This window comes from Pipistrellus kuhlii, unplaced genomic scaffold (genome assembly GCF_014108245.1).
Source record: "Pipistrellus kuhlii isolate mPipKuh1 unplaced genomic scaffold, mPipKuh1.p scaffold_m20_p_2, whole genome shotgun sequence".
NCBI classification, from domain to species: domain Eukaryota; kingdom Metazoa; phylum Chordata; class Mammalia; order Chiroptera; family Vespertilionidae; genus Pipistrellus; species Pipistrellus kuhlii.
Genome location: NW_023425515.1, coordinates 86,023,153 through 86,042,173, shown reverse-complemented (window position 1 = coordinate 86,042,173; position 19,021 = coordinate 86,023,153). Strand labels below are relative to the sequence as shown.

General features: G+C 34.2%; 1 protein-coding gene across 4 annotated transcripts in view; it reads right to left on the bottom strand.

Annotated features, from left to right (window-relative positions):
• The window catches only part of ROBO1 (roundabout guidance receptor 1), a 997,335-nt gene that overhangs the window by 707,413 nt on the left and 270,901 nt on the right, over positions 1–19,021 (bottom strand). The window lies entirely within an intron of this gene.

Genomic DNA, 19,021 nt, shown 5'->3' with positions numbered 1-19,021 from the left:
ATTCTGCTTTGGTTTAAAAAAACTTTACTGTTGTTTCTTTATTTTAAATAAAGGACGTGGTTGGTGTTCAGATGGAACTCTTGCATTTACTTCTTTCCTCTGGAAAACTAAGCAGATAGCCTAATTACACATTTTTTAGAAACTGCATAAAGTATAAACATTCAGAATAAACTGTTGGAAATATTCACTTGAACTCAATTTCCTTTTAAGCAGTCTAGTTGAGCCCAGTGCTCTTCAATGGGTCATTTGTTATGTCAACCCACTATAGAGTACATCAAAGGGACTTGCCACTAATTGATTACATTTCCCTACCGCCATGATTCACAGTGCTATAGGGACAATTACATAACTGTTTGACTTTTGCAAAACTGTGAGTTTAAGTAAACACAGTTCTTTGTTATTACGATCTCTAATGTGCATGTGCACAGTAAATATCATAGTATGTAACTAGAGCTTGCTACATTGTCTCTGACTTGTGACTCAAAAAAAAAAATCCCTCTTTTGTGGCAACTGGAGTTCTGGGGAACAGCTGCTGATCTCAACACCGAAATTAAAAACATTCGACTTGTTTTGATTTATGTTAGCTCCCATGGGAAGAGAGAAATGAAGAATGGGTGCTTCATGTAAACAAAATACCATTTCTCCAAGCTGTATAAAGAAATTATTCTAAATATTCTGACATTTTTCTCTTGCTGAACTATGCTGAGGACCCCATTACCATGTTGTTAGAAGGGAGGATGAGTAACACTATTCTAATAAACCAACTGCTAGGATTTTCTTGTAATCATCAGTGTGCCGGAGGTGCAGCTTTATCATCCCATTTCTGATATCCATGTCTGTGCCATGTTGTATGATGCTGGAGTAGGATGCAACCAGCAAAGATCATTGAAGTGATGTACTCTCAGGAAAGCATAAGAAAGTCAGCTTCTTTCTTCAATAGGTGCTCTCAAGAGAAAGTCCAGTATCTCAAATTCTAATATTTCACTGTATGTGAAATCACTTGTACAGGGATTAGTGAAACAGAGAAATATTGTTCTCATACTAATAATTGTTTAAATTCACTGAAGTAGACTTCCTTGATGTGGATATATTTTTTAAAATGTCATTTTACTCTTGGTGAAAAGAGCAGGCCCTTTTATGATTCAAATTCTCTTAGGATCTTGGGAAAACAGATCAAGAGCCACCTATAACCACACCAGCTGGCTTGATTGATTGGCAACACACGAACAAAAAGCCTTTGGGTTTAAAGGTACATTTCCCTCATCCCCAAAACTACCTCATTCTACACTCCTTATTTGATGTTTTCTTTTTCCTTCCTTTTTTTTTTAATGGTCCCTGACCTTGGTGTGATTGTGAAGGATCAAGCACATTATAAATGATAATATGCCTCTCCTCAGGAAGCAGGGTGAAAGAGTCAGAATTTCTCAGTAGTCCATGTTGTCCATTTCTCTATTTTATGGTCCCTTTGAAAAGACTGAACCATTCTTTTTAGCAAATAGTAATGAAATATTACTTTACATGTAAGTATAATTTGTTTTATTTGGGAATGTTCTGAAACTGAATGCCAGCTTGTCCTTAAACTTCCTCTAAAATAGTTTTTCTTAACTAAGATATACTTGACTTTAAAATCTCTAGTAAAAAAGTTGTGTTTTTTTTGAATGGTATAGAAGTATGTAAATCAAGTTTTAAATAATTTATAATAGATAGATATTACGAGTGCAAGTTCTGTATTAAAGCAGATATTGAAAATAAATTTAATAAATGGGAAGATAAGTTGGATTTTAATTATACTACTGAATGAATTCTACTTATTGAGTAATCTATAAAGGATTTTGTAGAAATTTCCCATTTTTAACTCCTGTAAAAGAAAATTGCAGATTAAATCCTGTTGCTGCCAAAATATCCGAGTGCTGTGAAATTTCAATCATAATCAGTATAATGGGAACCTAATGGTTATGAGGATATAAACAATTCCTTTGAGCTCATTGTATTGAGAATGCTTCTATTTGTATATCAAAGGCAGTTACTAAATCCTGTTGGCACAATTGAACTTTCCATTTCTGGGCAATGTGACTATATTGTATGTCTTTGGGGCAACAGAGCTGCATTCCTCTTATCACTAATTTATTCCATCAGGTATCCTGAAGCTTAGATCATATTAGCAGAGATCAGTCTTCCTACTCCCGATTTCTTTAAATAAAATGGAATTTAGAGAAAAGAGCATGAGCTTGGAATTATGAGACATAGTTTGCATTCTCACTGCAACCTTGACTATAGTCTCATGTTCCATAAATTACTTAATTCTCTGGGTCCCAAATTCCTCACCAGGAAAGAGGATTAATATGTGGCTTAATGGGAGTTATGAAGATATGTAAAACACTTAACTGAGTTCCTGGCCCCAGGGTGAAGATGTGTCTTTATTATTTCTTGTAGAACTAAATCCTACATAGTATAATATAGGCTTTTCCAAAGGCATAAGTGAATTTTAAAAATTAATACTGCTACCATTATCTGCTTGATATGATTTGAAAATAACATAATTAAAACTATAAAGTGTTTGCCAACAAATATGCTCACTTTTGGAGGAAATGTTATACTTAAGATAAAATATTAATTTTTAATTGGACAAAATTAAAATGAGAAAATACAGCTTTGTGGTGTTTTTTTTTTTTAACACATGTAAATGAATTCTTGCCAATAAAATGGAATCCATCCAAAAATTAAGGAGGCTTTAGAACTGTAAATAAAAGCAGTGAGCAAAGATGGAAAATCAAAGTTTTAAACATCAAGTATTGTAGAAAACATAAAAAGACACTAAAAATTCAACATTGGTTCTAAAAGGTCTATTAAATTCTCATAAAACATTTTAAAATTTAGCATATTATATAAGAAAGAAAACAGAATCAAAGTAATATAAGGATTAAAGGAGGATTTTATCTAAAATAGATGTATGATATTCAAAGTTTACACAGTGAGTGTTGTGAAATGTGATTGAGTGTACAGATTTTCAAACTATACATTGTCTGTGGTATATAGAGGAACTTTCTTCTAGAAGGCTTATGTTTATCCTTAATTCAAGTAAGTCCTTAATGCTAAGAAACATCCCTTATTTGTAGTCCTTTAAAATTCTAGGCCTAAAGGTAAATACCTGTTTGTGGTTTTTCAACTGCAGGACTTTTGTACTGTGAATTGATATTTGCCCATGGCATGTTTCATTAGCTCACTTAAAACAATCATATGCATTCCAAAGGGTGGAAACATGCAATAAATTTTCCAAAACACCAATAAAAAAATCAAAGCATTATTTCCAGGAGTGGAAATATATAATAAATGTTTCAAAACCACAAGGAGAAATGATTTTTTGTCCCTTCCCTTCAAAAGCTGAGAACTGTTCTTTAATCATATTAAATAAAGGCATACCTAAAGAAAATAAGAAATGGGAAATATCTTGCTATGGAACTCACCCTAGAAACAAATGTTTGGGGAAATTAAAGGATTTCTACTTCATAAAACTAACATAACAGGATCCTCATGCATATAAGCATGCTATTACAGAACATAATGGTATCTCTTTTCATTGCATGAGTTCTGCCCACTCCCCCACCAGTTATAATGTTTTCTTTGTATAAGCTACATTCCACAATACTTTAATCAGGAGATAAGTAAAATGGTTAATGAGAACAGAACGGTTAATGAGAACAGATAATCGCACAGGGTTTATTTTTGGGCAAAGTAAAATGAAGGGCCAGACAAAATTCCAGGAACTGAATGTTAGTACAGGAACTATATACGCCATACACATGTCTGAGTAATCTAATCAACCCCTGCTCTCCTTCCCATACACAGTTCTGCTTCCTTCTGAGCATTTCCACCTGATATGGTTCATTAAGTCAAAATAAAGCCATGAGAATTGAGAATGATATTTTCTCCAATTAATACTCTGCTTTTGAGCACAACTCTGAAAAAAGTCTGATGTTTTAAAATATTGGGCTATGATAGTTATTTCTATTTGGTTCATGCTGCACTTTAGAGCTTGACATAAAGTAAGTGGAGTCTAAAAAAAATTTTTCTAATTGAAATAGATCCTTAATTTCCTCATTTGGTGCTCTATTAGTATTGAAAACTTTCTGTTTACTAAATTATAATCAGTTGCCAATAGTCAATCTGGCTGTCCTTCCCCTTTAAATTCATTTTGTCTGAACTGATACAATAAACAAGTATCATTCTAGACATAAAAAAACCCACATTCATTTAAAACTAGTAATATTAGAATAAAAGGAACTAAAGAGTTTTCCTATATTATTTTGTTTAATTTTTTATTTATAACATTGCAATTTTGTACAAAATGGAAATTACAATAATCTATTACACAGAAAATATTCATATAACCTATGGCTGCCTAAATTGGTATCACATGGAGAAATAACAAGATAACTTGGAAAATGAGTATGGGTGATTAAATGTGGTGTTGAATTTGATTTGCAATTCTACTTTTATATGAGCTATAGAGAAAAATTAAACCCAATCATGGAACGCTTTCCTATCCATCACCACCCAGAGTTCTTCTGTGTCCCTTTGTATTTCTTTTCTCACATCTCTTGTCTCTTCATTATCCCAAACAACCATTAATCTATCTTCACTATACATTAGTTTGCATTTCCTAGCATGTTATATAAGTTAAATTATGTAATGTAAAATCATTACTTTTCTAGCTCAGCATATTTTTTTACTTAGCACAATAATTTTTAAAAATTCATCTATACACTTAGTGTATCTCCTAATTATAGAAAATATAATTTCTTTTGCCAATTGTGGAAAAAGTTACCCAGGAAAAGATATAGTTCAATTGAACTGAAAGTTGGGAATAGGGCAGGTAAGGAAAAATAAAGCTACCATCACATGTTCGAAAGAGAGCCACACAATACTTCTCAAATATTCAGCAAACATTTCTTGATAGCCCTCAGTTTTCATTTTTTAAAGGTCTCACTTGTTTTAAACAATAAAATTAAACTTTAGGTATAAAAGTCAGTTGATAATGAAAAGTATTAAACAGATGCAAGGGATTATTAATTAATTTTTAAAAAAGCTGGAATCATTCATCAGTCTACTTTTTCTATGATGATTTTATTCTACCATGAATATTTTAATTTCAAGTAAATTACTGCTTAGTGACTGGAATAATTTCAGAGTATATTTAACTTAGAATGGGTGATAAAGGTATATGTGCATCACAAAAAGTGGCAGGATTCGGACAGCAATCCTACCTGTCATTTAAAATGACAAGGTAGGTTTATTGATATACAATAGACATACTACAAACTGCACACACAGTGTACACTTTAATAAGCTTTGACATACATGTATACAATCTCCCCATCAAGGTAATGAGCATATCCATCACCACCCAAAGTTCTTTCCTGCCCCTCTGTATCCCCTTCCTCCCATCTCTTGTCCCTTCCCCATCCCAAACAGCCACCAATCTATTTTCACTATACATCAGTTTTCATTTCATAGAATGTTATATAAATTAAATTATATTATATACAATCATTACATTTCTACTTTCTTTTACTCAGAATAATTTTTTAAGAGTCATCTATAATTTAGTATGTATTAAGAGGTCATTTCTTAGTGTTCCATTGTACGAATATATCACATTGAATCCATTCTTGTGTTGATGTACATTTGATTTGTTTCCATATTTGGATTATTATAGCTAAAGCTGCAATGAACATTCATGTTCATGTCTGTATGTGGATGGACATATGCTTTAATTTATTTTGGGTAAATACTTAGGAGTAGAATCATCTAGTAGCAAATATTTCACTTTTTATAAAATTGCCAAAATTTTAAATTAAAATAAAAATTACCACTCATCTCTGCTCTCCCTCCAACTACCCTCCCACCCCCAGCCAAGAAGTGTAAAAAAATTTAATTTCTTCCACATCCTAGACAATACTTGATATGATCAGTATTTTTATGTTTAGCCATTTTATTACATGTTTATCTATCTTAATTTTCCTTCAACATTTAAAAGTCTCAGTGACAGTATTCATTCACCAACTAATCCGAACTCACACTTTGAGGCAGGTCAAAGTTTAACACTTCCTTTATGCTTAAGAATTGGGCCCCTGGCCAGGCATGACTCAGTGCTTGAGTATCAACCTATGAACCAGGAGGTCACGGTTTGATTCCTGGTCAGGACACATGCCTGGGCAGTCAATCATCAATAATTCTCTCTCATCATTGTTGTTTCTCTCTTCTGCTCCCTTTTCCTCTGAAATCAATAATATATACGTATTTTGAAAAGAGAAGTCTTGCATTTGAAAAAAAAAATAGACATGGTAGAAAGTTTTTTTCAGAAGTGTATCTCAATAAATAAAAGAATTTGTATTACCATTTTAAAATTCAGCGACTTGTAACATATTTCATCCCTTTTAATATATACAATTCTGGGAGATGTAGGCTATTTTTTACTGGAAACAGAAAGAAAGATATGGCTGAGAAATGTTCAACTTCCCAAAGTTTCAATGGTAATGATGGAAGAGTATAAACTAAATTGTCCTATTAATGTTGGCATGAGAATAAGAACGTGAGAAAAAAAAAAGGAAATTATGCACTTTCGGCTTGTAAGAAATAGAAATAATTTCTTTATATGTTATAATTTTAAATGTATATTGATGAAGGTTTAGAAAATGGAAAATTCTTAAGATAGTAGCTGGAAGAGAGTGTTAAAATGATAACCAATTTTGCACAGTATTTAATATCCAAAAGGCTACTGAAACAAATACGTAGATGCTTAAAATAAGTAATAGGATATAAATCTGAGATAGTTTTCCTGAGTGGAATGAGCAAACAGATATTTATTGCATAAATCATTTCAATAGCAAAAAAATAAAAATAAAAAACACAAAAAGCAATGCTGTATGTATTTGTAATGTCTTTTTGGAATTTCTTCTACTAATCCAGCCTTTTTAAACCTGCAGTTTTTAAATGAGTCTTTTATGACAGTTGTAAAAATTCTAATATACATTCTTGACCCAATGTAGTATTGGGAGAAGTGAGGTGGTAAGTCAACAAAATATATAAAACTGACCTTAAATTTCAGAAGCTCAGATTTCTACCTAGCAAGCATCACTTTTTGAGCTCGTTTCTGCTCAAGACAGCAATATACAGTATTCTTGCATTTCCAGGACAATCACAGCATTCAAAAATGTATTTCATCTCTGTGATTAGGTAGTTTGAAATTGAAAGAGGTTTCCCAAAGGAATGGAAAATTAATTAAATAGTAAAGTCATTTGCATTTACTAGATCAAATTAAAGGGTGAAATGGGAGCTCTGTTGCAAACATAATTTTCAATTGAAATTTAAAAAAGAATATGTTCACATTTGCCTACACTGTTGGGCCAGACAATTAGTCAAATGGTCCAGTCAGTCAATTGTTTTTTCCCCCTCCAATACAGAAAATAAAAACTACAAAGAAAATTTCAGAGCCAAAGAAAGAATCTTCATTCCCTCAGTACTCAGTTCTTCAGGAAAAAGGAGAGAGTGGGGTCAAGGAAACTCAGAGTTTGAAGAAGGGCTTGCAATAGTAATTCCCAGCCTCCCCGAGACATTTCCTGTTGGAGAGATGGGGAGCATCGATCAGCCAGTGTTATCTGAGCCAATCTGTTTACCTCAGATTGTAAATCACCTCAGTGTTTCCAAGCCCTGGACCCCTCTGAGATGTCCAGTTCAACCTATAGATGTTATCCATTTACAGGCTTTTTTTTTTTTTAAAGTGAAATAAAAACCCTATGCATTTCAGAAAAATAGAAAAAGTGTTTACACAACCAAATGATTTCACATCTGGTGAAATTCAAGCTGCCATTCTGTAAAACAACTCTAAAATAGTGCAATGCCTTTTAAAATATCACTGGGATATACACTGAGACAAATTGTACATTTCAAAATTTTAATGGATGGCTTAATTCCTTAATACATCTTTCATTCATTTTTCTGATAAACCCTAAATTATTAAAATAATTAACATTATAAAATAATATCTCACATGTTGTGGTCCTTATTAGAAGTTTTGATAATTACTTCAAAGATGTAGTCACAGAAAGTGGGAAACTCTTAGTAATATGTCAAGTAGATAGCTGGAAAGCCAACAAATAGTAGAAATAAAATAGATCTGTCTGTTAAGTTGGGTTACTTGCATTTGGAACACTTCTTAGTGACTTGATCCACTTTGAAAGGAATGTTTAGCTGATATGAACAGCATCCCAACAACAAAATAACAAACAAACCCAAAACATAAAAATTATGTTAACAATAAATGTTCATCTATACCAAAAAAATCTTAAATTTGAAAGCAATAAGGCTGATTTAAATTTACTTTATTTTATTCTCTTAGTAACAATAAGTGTCCTGTTTATAGGTTAAATGTTTTTAAAATCTGTGGCCAATTTCACACCTATAAATTCCCAGAAGCTGACAGCTACATGGAGGAAACCATCTCTATATTGCATTACAAGAGCAACACATGTTGTCTCCTTAAATGTATTTCATTTTTTATTATAAGAACTTGTAACAATTTCTCCCCAAATGGATGCACTAGTTATTTTATCAAGTAGAAACTGCATAGTTTTTGTATGTAATGTAAAATTTCAAATGTAGGGAAAATAAAAATTCAAAGGATGAATAAAAGCCAATGAATGCAGTCACTCTATACTTTAAAGAACTTAGGGACTACATCTGGAACAAAAATGAAATCATTCAGGCATTAGAAACAAGCACATTTATTTGTGTGAAAGTGTTTGATTTTTGGTCTTTAAAGCTCAAACTTAATTTTCAGGATTAACCACCAAAGCAAACATTGGTTTTATACGTCCTTTCCTGCACTCACTCATTCATTTGTTCACTTATGCAACCAATTCAACTGAGCACCTACTATGTGCCCAGTATTGTGTGAGTTAGTGTGGAAATAGCAGGAGAAAAACAAAATCCCTTTGCTCATGGAAAGAAACAGACATTAGGATGATAAACTATTAACATATATGTTATATGGTGAAAAGTTCTATTAAAAAATGAGAGGAGGGTCAGGAAAAGTCCTGGTAGAGAGGTCCTCTCTGATGACATAAGATATGAAAGCAGATCTTGAGAGCAGGGAGGAAGCAAGCATTGTATTTGACCTTGAATCTGTGTTTGGCATTTTGGGTTAAACTGCAAACTAATAAGATGGCAAATAACAAAATGACATGCATAGATAGTGGGTGTTATCTTGAAATTTTCATAGGATTTCTATAAGAATCAAATTTATTTCCAACCTCAGCATATATATGAAGAATGAGAAAACATCCAAGGTTAGCTGTTAGTACTTTATTTAGGAAAGAATAAATTTTTAGTCTGAAGAGATATCTTTAGGAGATATTGGTGGATATGCAGCTAACACTTGTCCACAGGAACACTGCTCCAACTCTAAGTTAGTGGGTCAATAGTAAAACAACAAAAAATAAAACAAAAAATTCCATTATGTTATTAAGTAGTGAACAGAGTGATTTTAAGAATCACCTGAAGGTTTGTGAAGGAGAAAATTTAGATCCACTTAGGCTGTTTGTCTGTATGTGTGTCAGGGAGAAGAAGTGGGTGCTTCAGGGCTAAATGGCTGCAATAAACTTAAAATCTGAATCATATTATAAAATATTAAGTAAAAAAATAAGCAACATTTAGTGAAGTTTGTGGCAATCTGTATTGGACAAAGATAATTTTTAAATGTTATATGAGATTTAATAGAAGATAATTTGGACATACCTCCCCCATATTCTAGAAATTAGAAGCATGTAATAAAACATATTGTGCCAAGAAAATTGCCCAAACATTTTCTTATCTGCTTATAATAATACCACAACATAGTAGCAGCTAGAAAATAAATACACTCTCTAAATCTAAGACTTAGAAACAACACTGAATCATAAGCAGACAGATGTGAAGTTCAATTGTGCTCCTTTGAGATAGGATTGATAGCAATACAATCATAGTAGGAGACTTTAATACCTCATTAATATCACTGGATAAATACTCTAAACAAAAAATTAGCAAAGAAACATCAATCCTAAATGATTCACTAGACCAGATGGACTTAATCGCCATATTGAGAACATTCCACCCCAAAACTACAGAATGTACATTCTTCTCAAGTGCACATGGGACGTTTTCAAAGATAGACCACATACTGGGACACAGACAAAGTCTCCAAATTCAAAAGGATTGAAATCATATCAAGCATCTTCTCAGATCACAATGGAATAAAATTAGAAAGAAATATACTACAGTAAAAACAATCACAAAAATTCAAACACTTGGAGCTGAATAGCATACTATTAAACAATGAGTGGATTACCAAAGAGATCAAAGAAGAAATAAAACACATTCTGGAAACAAAGATAAATGAAAACACAACAATCCAAAATCTTTGGGATACAATGAAAGCAGTCCTGAGAGGGAAGTTCATAGCATTACAGACCTACCTCAAAAAACAAGAAAAACTGATAATAAATCATCTAACTCTGCAACTTGAAGAATTAGAAAGAGAGAAACAAGAAAAGCCCAGAGTGAGCAGAAGGAAGAAAAATAATAAAGATCAGAGTGGAAATAAATGACATAGAGACAAACACACACACACACACACACACACACACACACACACACACCAAAACAACAATAAAAACACAACAAAACAAAAAAACAAGAAAACAATACAAAAACAACAACAACAAAACAATACAAAAGATCAATGAAACCAAGAGCTGGTTCTTTAAAAGGATAAACAAGATTGATGAACTTTTAGCCAGGCTCACCAAGAAACAAGAGAGAGGACCAAAATAAACAAAATCAGAAACAAAAGAGGTGAAATAACAACATACCCCACAGAAATATGAAGAATCATTAAAAAAAAAAACCAACCAACTAAACAAACAAACAAAAAAAACCCCACACTATGAGCAACTCTACTCCAAGAAACTGGTCAACCTAGAAGAAATGGACATATTTCTAAAAAAATACGACCTCCCAAAACTCAACCAGAAGGAACAAAAAATCTGAATAGGCCAATAACTATGGAGGATATTGAAACAATAATCATAAAACTTCCAACAAACAAAAGTCCTGAACCAGACTGCATCACAGAGGAGTTTTATAAAACATTTAAAGAAGAAATAAAACTTATCTTCCTCAGACTATTCCAAAAAATTCAAGAGGAAGGAGCACTTTCAGGCTCTTTCTACAAAGCCAGCATTAACCTAATCCTAAAACCAGATAAGGACAATACAAAGAAAGAGAATTACAGGCCAAGATCCCTTAAGAAGATAGACAACAAAATTCTAGCAAATAGAACCCAGCATTATATTAGAAAGATCATATACCATGATCAAGTGGCATTTATTCTGGGGATTCAAGGATGATACAATATCTGCAAACCAATAAATGTGATACAACATATAAACAAACTGAGAGATAAAAACCACATAATCATAGCCATTGATACAAAAAAACCATTTGACAAAATCCAACACCCTTTCTTGATAAAAACCCTCAGCAAGGTGGTAATAGAAGGATCATACCTCAACTAATAAAAGCCATGTATGACAAACCCACAGTCAGCATCATTCTTAATGGTTAAAAACTAAAACCATTTCCACTAAAAACAGGAACAAGACAGGGATTCCCACTCCCACCACTCCTGTTCAACAAAATACTGGAAGCACTAGCCATTGTGATCAGACAATAAGAAATAAAAGACATCAAAATTGGAAAATAAGAAGTAAAACTGTCCTTATTTGCAGATTACATGATATTGTACATAGAACCCCCCCAAAACTACATAAAAACACTACTAGACTTAATAAATGAATTTGGCAATGTACTAGGATACAAAATTAACACCCAGAAGTCTATGGTTTTTCTATATACTAATAATAAACTCATGAAAAGAGAAATTAAAAAAGCAATCTCATTTACCATTGCAACAAAAAAATTAAGATAACTAGGAATAAACTTAACCAAAGACATAAAGCACCTATACTCAGAAAATTTCAGAATGCTGAAAAAAGGGATAGAGGAAGACATGAACAAATGGAATAATATACCATGCTCATGGATTGGTAGAATCAACATTATTAAAATGTCCATACTACCCAAAGCAATCTATAAATTCAATGCAATCCACATGAAATACCAACAGCATACTTTAAAGACTTAGAATAAATTCTCCAAAAAATTTCATCTGGAATGAAAAAAAGATCCCGAATAGCTGCAGAAATCTTGAGAAAGAAGAACAACGTTAGAGGGATCACAATACTAGATATCAATATACTACAAAGCCACTGTTCTCAAAATTGCCAAGAACAGACATAGAGCAGTGGAACAGAACAGAGAACCCAGAATAGACACAAGCCATTATGCTCAATTAATATTTGACAAAGGAGGTAAGACCATACAATGGAGTCAGAACAGTCTCTTCAATAAATGGTGTTGAGAAAACTGGACAGATACTTGCAAAAAAAAAAAAAAAATTAAACTAGACTGCCAACTTACACCATACACAAAAATAAACTCAAAGTGGATATAGGACTTAAACATAGGATGGGAAACCATAAAAATCTTAGAAGAAGCCATAGGCAGCAAAATAGCAGACATTTGTCGTAGCAATATATTTAATGATATAGCTCCTAAGGCAATGGAAACTAAGGATAAAATAAACAAATGGTACTACATCAAATACAAGGCTTCTGCACAACAAAAGAAACTATCTGCAAAACAACAAGAAAGCCCACTGCATGGGAGAACATATTTTCCAATGTTATCTCTTAAAAGGTTTAATCTCCAACATTTATAGGGTACTCATACAACTTAACAAAAGGAAGATAAATAACCCAATCAAAAAATGGGCAAAGGACCTAAATAGACACTTTTAGAAAGAGGGCATTCAAAAAGCCAAGAGATATATGAAAACATATGCAAAGTCACTAATCATCTGAGAGATGCAAATCAAAACAATAATGAGGTACCACATCATTCCTGTCCAAATGGCTATCATCAACAAATCAACAAACAACAAGTGTTGGAGAGGATGCAGAAAAAAGGAACCCTCTTTCATTGCTGGTGAGAATGCAGACTGGTGCAGTCATTGTGGAAAACAGTATGGCATTTCCTCAAAAAATTAAAAACAGAACTGCCATTTGACCCAGTAATACCACTTCTAGGAATATATCCCAAGAAACCAGAAACACCAATCAGAAAAGATATATGCACCCTTATGTCCATAGCAGCACAATTTACAATAGCTAAGATTGGGAAACAGCCCAAATGCCCATCAGCAGATGAGTGGATTAGAAAACGGTGGTACATCTATACAATGGAATGCTATGCTGCTGTAAAAAACAAGGAATTCTTACCATTTTCAACAGAATGGATGGAACTGGAGAGCATTGTGCTAAGTGAAATAATCCAATTGGAGAAAGATACGTATTACATGATCTCACTCATTTATGAGTAATAAAAAACATCATAAATTGATGAACAAAAATAGATACAGAGGCAAAGAAGCATTGAACAGACTGTCAAACTACTGCAGGAAGGCTGGGAGGGTTGGATGGGGAGGTAAAAGATTAACCAAAGACGCATGCATATAAGCAAAACCAATGAATGAAAGTCATTGGGGTGGGGGTGAGGGCATGTGGAGGGGGGGAAGGGAGGCTGGGGGAAGGTCACTTGTGGGGGGAAAAAAAGGAGGCATATGTACTATTTTCTGTAATACTTTAAACAATAATAAAACAAAAATGAAAAAAAAATTGTGCTCCTTTGAACCATGTTTAGCTGTTGTGCTACCTCCTTAATGTTTTCACAGAACTGTCTAACGGAGCTTTCACAATCTCATAAGGTACACATCAGAACCCAAGCAGACCTGTTCCTAGGCCCTGAATAGGAAAGGTTTTGTACCATTTCCTTATTTTCAATTAGATCCTAATTATAACATGCCTCACTTAAAGCAGAGGAATCCCTACCCTGCCAACACTACTGGACCATAACACGTCCGTCTTAATTCCAGCTGATTAGTTCTGGGCCCAGCTCACGTTGTGTACCCTGACTCCGTTAAAAGCTGCTCATCTGTTGGCAGCTGCTGGTATGGAAGAACCTTATTCATCATGCTGCAAGAGAGCATGTTCCCTCACCTTCCTCCCCTGGGATGCTGTATCTTTGATATCCCAAAGTTCCATAGGACGAGCCAAATAACACACCTCACTTATCACGAAGTGTGCTGAGGCTGGAAAGGAAACCTCAGCTGCTCAGGGGCTACTCTGGGAACACTTTGAGTTTGTCCGGCTCTCCCAGTCAATGCACTGTTATGTGGCCGTTTTAAGCGCTGTTTGCCAGAGGTGGAGTTACTCGCCCAGGCTGTCTTTTAAGTCTGTATTAATTGGCGAATCTATGAAATAATAATTGTTATGTATTTTCTGAAAGCTAATTTCAAGTATAACCAGTAAGTATTATAAATTTCATTGAAATGAAAAAAAAAAAAAGTTAAAGCTCTTGAGCACAGTGTGTGGTGATATTGTTGCCGTTTTCTCTCTTTTGACAGCTTTGGTTTGTTTACAGAAGCCACCAGATGAAAATGTCTATTATTGATTTTTTCCCTTTATTTGATACACCAAGCTTGTTTCATGACTAATAGTTCACAAGGCACCCTTACATCCTCATTTTCTCTGCATTGTATCTGGGCAGCATTGTGATAATGGTTGAATTAATGCTAGGCATTGACATCTTTATTTATAGTTAGTGGGAGTTCTCATTTAGTTGCAAGCAATAGGTGATGTAGATCTAATCTATTGATCTTCAGTAACAATAAGTAACACATTATGGACTTGATCTATGTTAGATTCAGTTTGTGTTTTTTATATTTATATTTTCACTAATCCACATTGCAATTCTATATTACAGTATTTAATAGTATTGAGTACATAACATAATTTTAAAATGAGCAAATACATAGAATGTGGGTTTTAAACAAATCACCCAAACACCAGTTATAGAATTACAAGGTAGGATTTGAATCTCCTTCTACCATAATGGGCCTTAGATTTGTTTACCTTGGAACTTACATTTCTAGGGATAGAAAAAGTGAGTTTTTCTCATTTATATTAGGATTAATTTGTTAAATAGAAAGTGTCACTACATCTTTGGCTTCATTTTATACCCACCACCTTCTTACCCATTAAGCTACAGCTTTCTTTTGGTTTCTCACACATATCAAGTTCATGTCAACCCAATTGCTATTGCCCTAGATGTTCCCTCTGCCTGGTGAGCTGGTTACCTTGAATATTTACAGGACAAAATTCTCTGTCACATATTATCTCTAATTTCAGTTTACATCTCACTTCTTCAGACTGGCTTTCTCTCACCTACTTGCCCAAAATAGCATCTCCCCACTCATTGATTTCTCGCATCATCCTCTACATTTTTTTGTTTATCACAGCTAGCACTATCTATGATTTTTATTTACTCCTTCTATGGGATCTGATAAGGTCCGTGAAAGCCGAATGTTATTGATCTTGCTCATGATTATACTCCCTGAATTTGCAAAGGTATTTGGCACAGGCTTACTCAATAAATACTTGGTGTATATGGAGTCAGATGAACCATTAAAATCTTACAATACTACCCAACAGGAAATATGAAGAATTCTAGCCAACTAGTCATTTATCCTCAGGAAAAACAGCCAGACTCCATAATCAATAAATGTGGGTTAATTCAATGAATTCCAGCATCTTCAAAATGAGAAGTAGGGACCAAATCTCTAACTCTGCTCCTATTCTTAAGATCTAGTCCCAAATTTGCAACCAAAGTTAAATATGTGTTTAGCAGTCCCATTTCTCTGAGCCTGCCTTCTTCCCAGATCCCATAACTTCTTTCCATCCCCCAACTCCCAGGTCTCCCCACACCACTGCTGAACACCAACACCAGAGTAGCATAGACATTTCATGCTACTTATTTTGATGTGACTGCTAGTCAGATTGTCTGAATTTCACACTCCTTGCTCATCTTCCCCTACCCAATATTACATATTATTACACTCCAGGACTTCAGAGTTGACCAACTTTCATTTCCACACAGAGAAAACAAGTTTCAAACCTCGTTTTATTTCCCTGGCCCTTAAAATACATTCTCCCCACAACTCCAGATCCCCTTCAAACTTGATTTAGAAAATATTAGCTTACTGTACACTATATTTTCAAACTATTTTTCAATTTCACCCACTTCTTACTCTTTCTATTCACAAACTAATGTTCAAGCGGTCATCATTGCCCATGTGGACTAATGCACCATCCTTCCCAACATTATGCTCTTTGTCAGTGGTGGTCTCCAGAATGAGTCTTCCCTGACCTCTATATTTAGATGTAGATTCTGCATCATGAACCATTTCAATTTTCCTTCCATGTTTTTTTTTTTTTTTAATATTTTGCTAAATGATTTCCATCAGAGATTATATATTTTGTATATTAGTACACTTGATTATTATTTATCTTCCTATTGGAGTTCCTTGAGATTAATTCCAGTACCCAGAGCAGCCACTGAAAGAATAATTGCCCAGATATTATTTTTGAGTAAATATGTAAATGAGCAATATTATATTCAAAATTGTTATTCTTCTTCCAAGCTAAGATATTATACTCAGACCAAGGTCATTCATGTAAATAGACCTATCCCAATAAAATTTAGAGCAAACTATCAATAAATCTTTTAGGCACCTTCAGGCCTCTCTGAACTTGGAATAGAGATAATTTACATTATGTTGAGGCAGGGACAGCTCAACCTGCTCCCTTCACAATACACATATGTTTAAAAGTATATTAATTAATTTTTCACTCATTAACTAACATGATTTATAATTCTGCTAAATGGAATAAAAAAAGATCACATAGTGTTAAAATCTTTTGGATATGATAATCTATTTAATTTCAGCAGATATTAAAACACACACACACATACATACATACATGCATATATAAAAAGATGAAGGAAGCTGTTCAATAAAACCAATTTTGTCACTTATATCCTAAAAAATACTGTTTAATTTTTCAAAATTATGATAAGATCATATAAAACTTTGGTGTATTCCAAGTATAGGCATGGAACAAAGTTATAAAATTAAACAGTTAATAATATTACATAGATTTTTTTAAAAAAAGGAAGCATGGAACAAACTGACTCTCAGAGGAAAGGTGAGGGTGGGGGGTGGGTGGGAATAGATGAACCAAAGAACTAATATGCCTATATGCATAACCCAGGGACACAGACAACAGTGTGGTAAAGGGCTGAAGGGGGAGGGGAGCTGGGTCGAGGGGGCCAGTGAGGGGAAAAGGTGAACATTTGAAATATTTTCAACAATAAAGATAAATTAAAAAAATATATTGGCAAGAAATAGATTTTAATACTGTGTATGACTCTTCACTAGGAAATGTGACAAGGGCTTAGGTTTCACAAATGTTTATCCCTACTTTAGTGTGCCACTTCTCATGCAAGTAAGACCAGTGGGTTGTCTGCAGTAAAGGAATTTCTCTTTTGACGCCAAAAAAATTTGTATTCTTACTTTCAGGGCTTTTGGGAGCTATCCTGTAAAACTTTTAAAATCCCCTTCTTTGTAGTTCAAATAGAAAAGATTTGCAGGTTCTAGTATTTCCTAATGTCTGATCACCCCATAAACAGAATGATTAGACACTACTAATCTTCCAGAGAGGATGATTTCTATGCAGAAAGATAGAATCCTATGGTTATTATGCAGATGAGCCAACCCTCTCTTTTAGACCCATTAGGCTAAATTCTGAATCCCTAGTTCATACATATATAGGAGATAAGCCCCTGAGAAAATTCATTCACTGTTACCAAGTTATTACCCAGTTAAATAAAACTAGATGAGTAAGAAAGTTTAGTTAAAAATGCTTTTATGGTATATCATCTGCAACATAAATTGTGTCATACCACAACTATTTACATTTACTTCAGAAATCTAGATACTTGAGGATGAGAAATGAAGAAAATGCAAAAAGACCTGAGGCAAGAAGTAGTGTTAATCTCAGAAGTTTAAATTCATAGGCATTATTTGTAAAATTAGAATAAGATTCAGCCCAAGCTTCAGGTGTTAGGCTGATGCATTAGAAAGATGGAAGCTTGGTTGTTTCATGTAATTTTAAGAATGTGGATTGTCCTTCTATAACTTTCTGATTATATCCCAGACTCATACTCTCCCATAAAAGCTTAAAATTGGAGCCATATTATCAGTACTTGAATTTCCCCCCTCAGATATACATTTTCTATTTTACTTTTAATATGGATGATGCATTTTCAGTTTAAAAACCTGATACAGGCTTCCCTAAATTCTGCTAATTTATATTTAACTAGAGACACTGTGCACAAATTCATACACAGATGTGGTCCCTCAGGATGACCTGTGGAGACTGGGCCCCAGCTCGCATCCCCAGCCTTGCAGCAACATAGCCTAGCCTGGAACTCCACCTTGGCCTGGTGCTGCCCCCTCACTGTTCCACCATCCTGCCTATGGGATGATCAAATGGGGCCAGGTCCCCTGCCCAGCTCCCATAGCACCTGAGAGCTGGGTGGCAGCCCCACTCCCCACCATGTTCTGATCCTCCCCCTGGTGGTCAGCATATATCATAGTGAGTGGTTGAACTCCCACTTAAATGACTGCCCAAGGGGACACTTTGCATATTAGGCTTTTATTATCCTACTAGAGGCTCAGTATACAAATCTGTGCATGGGTAGGGTGGCCTGCTGGGATTGGGCTAAAACCGGCTCTCTGTCTTCCCTTGAGGGGGTCCCAGATTGCGAGAGAACAAAGGCCAGGTTGAGGGACCTCACTGTTGCATGATTGGGCTGGGGAGGGACCACAGGAGGTCTCCAAGATGTGTCCAGCCCATCTTGCTCAGTTCTGATCCATTGGACCCCAGTAGCAAGCTAACCTCCC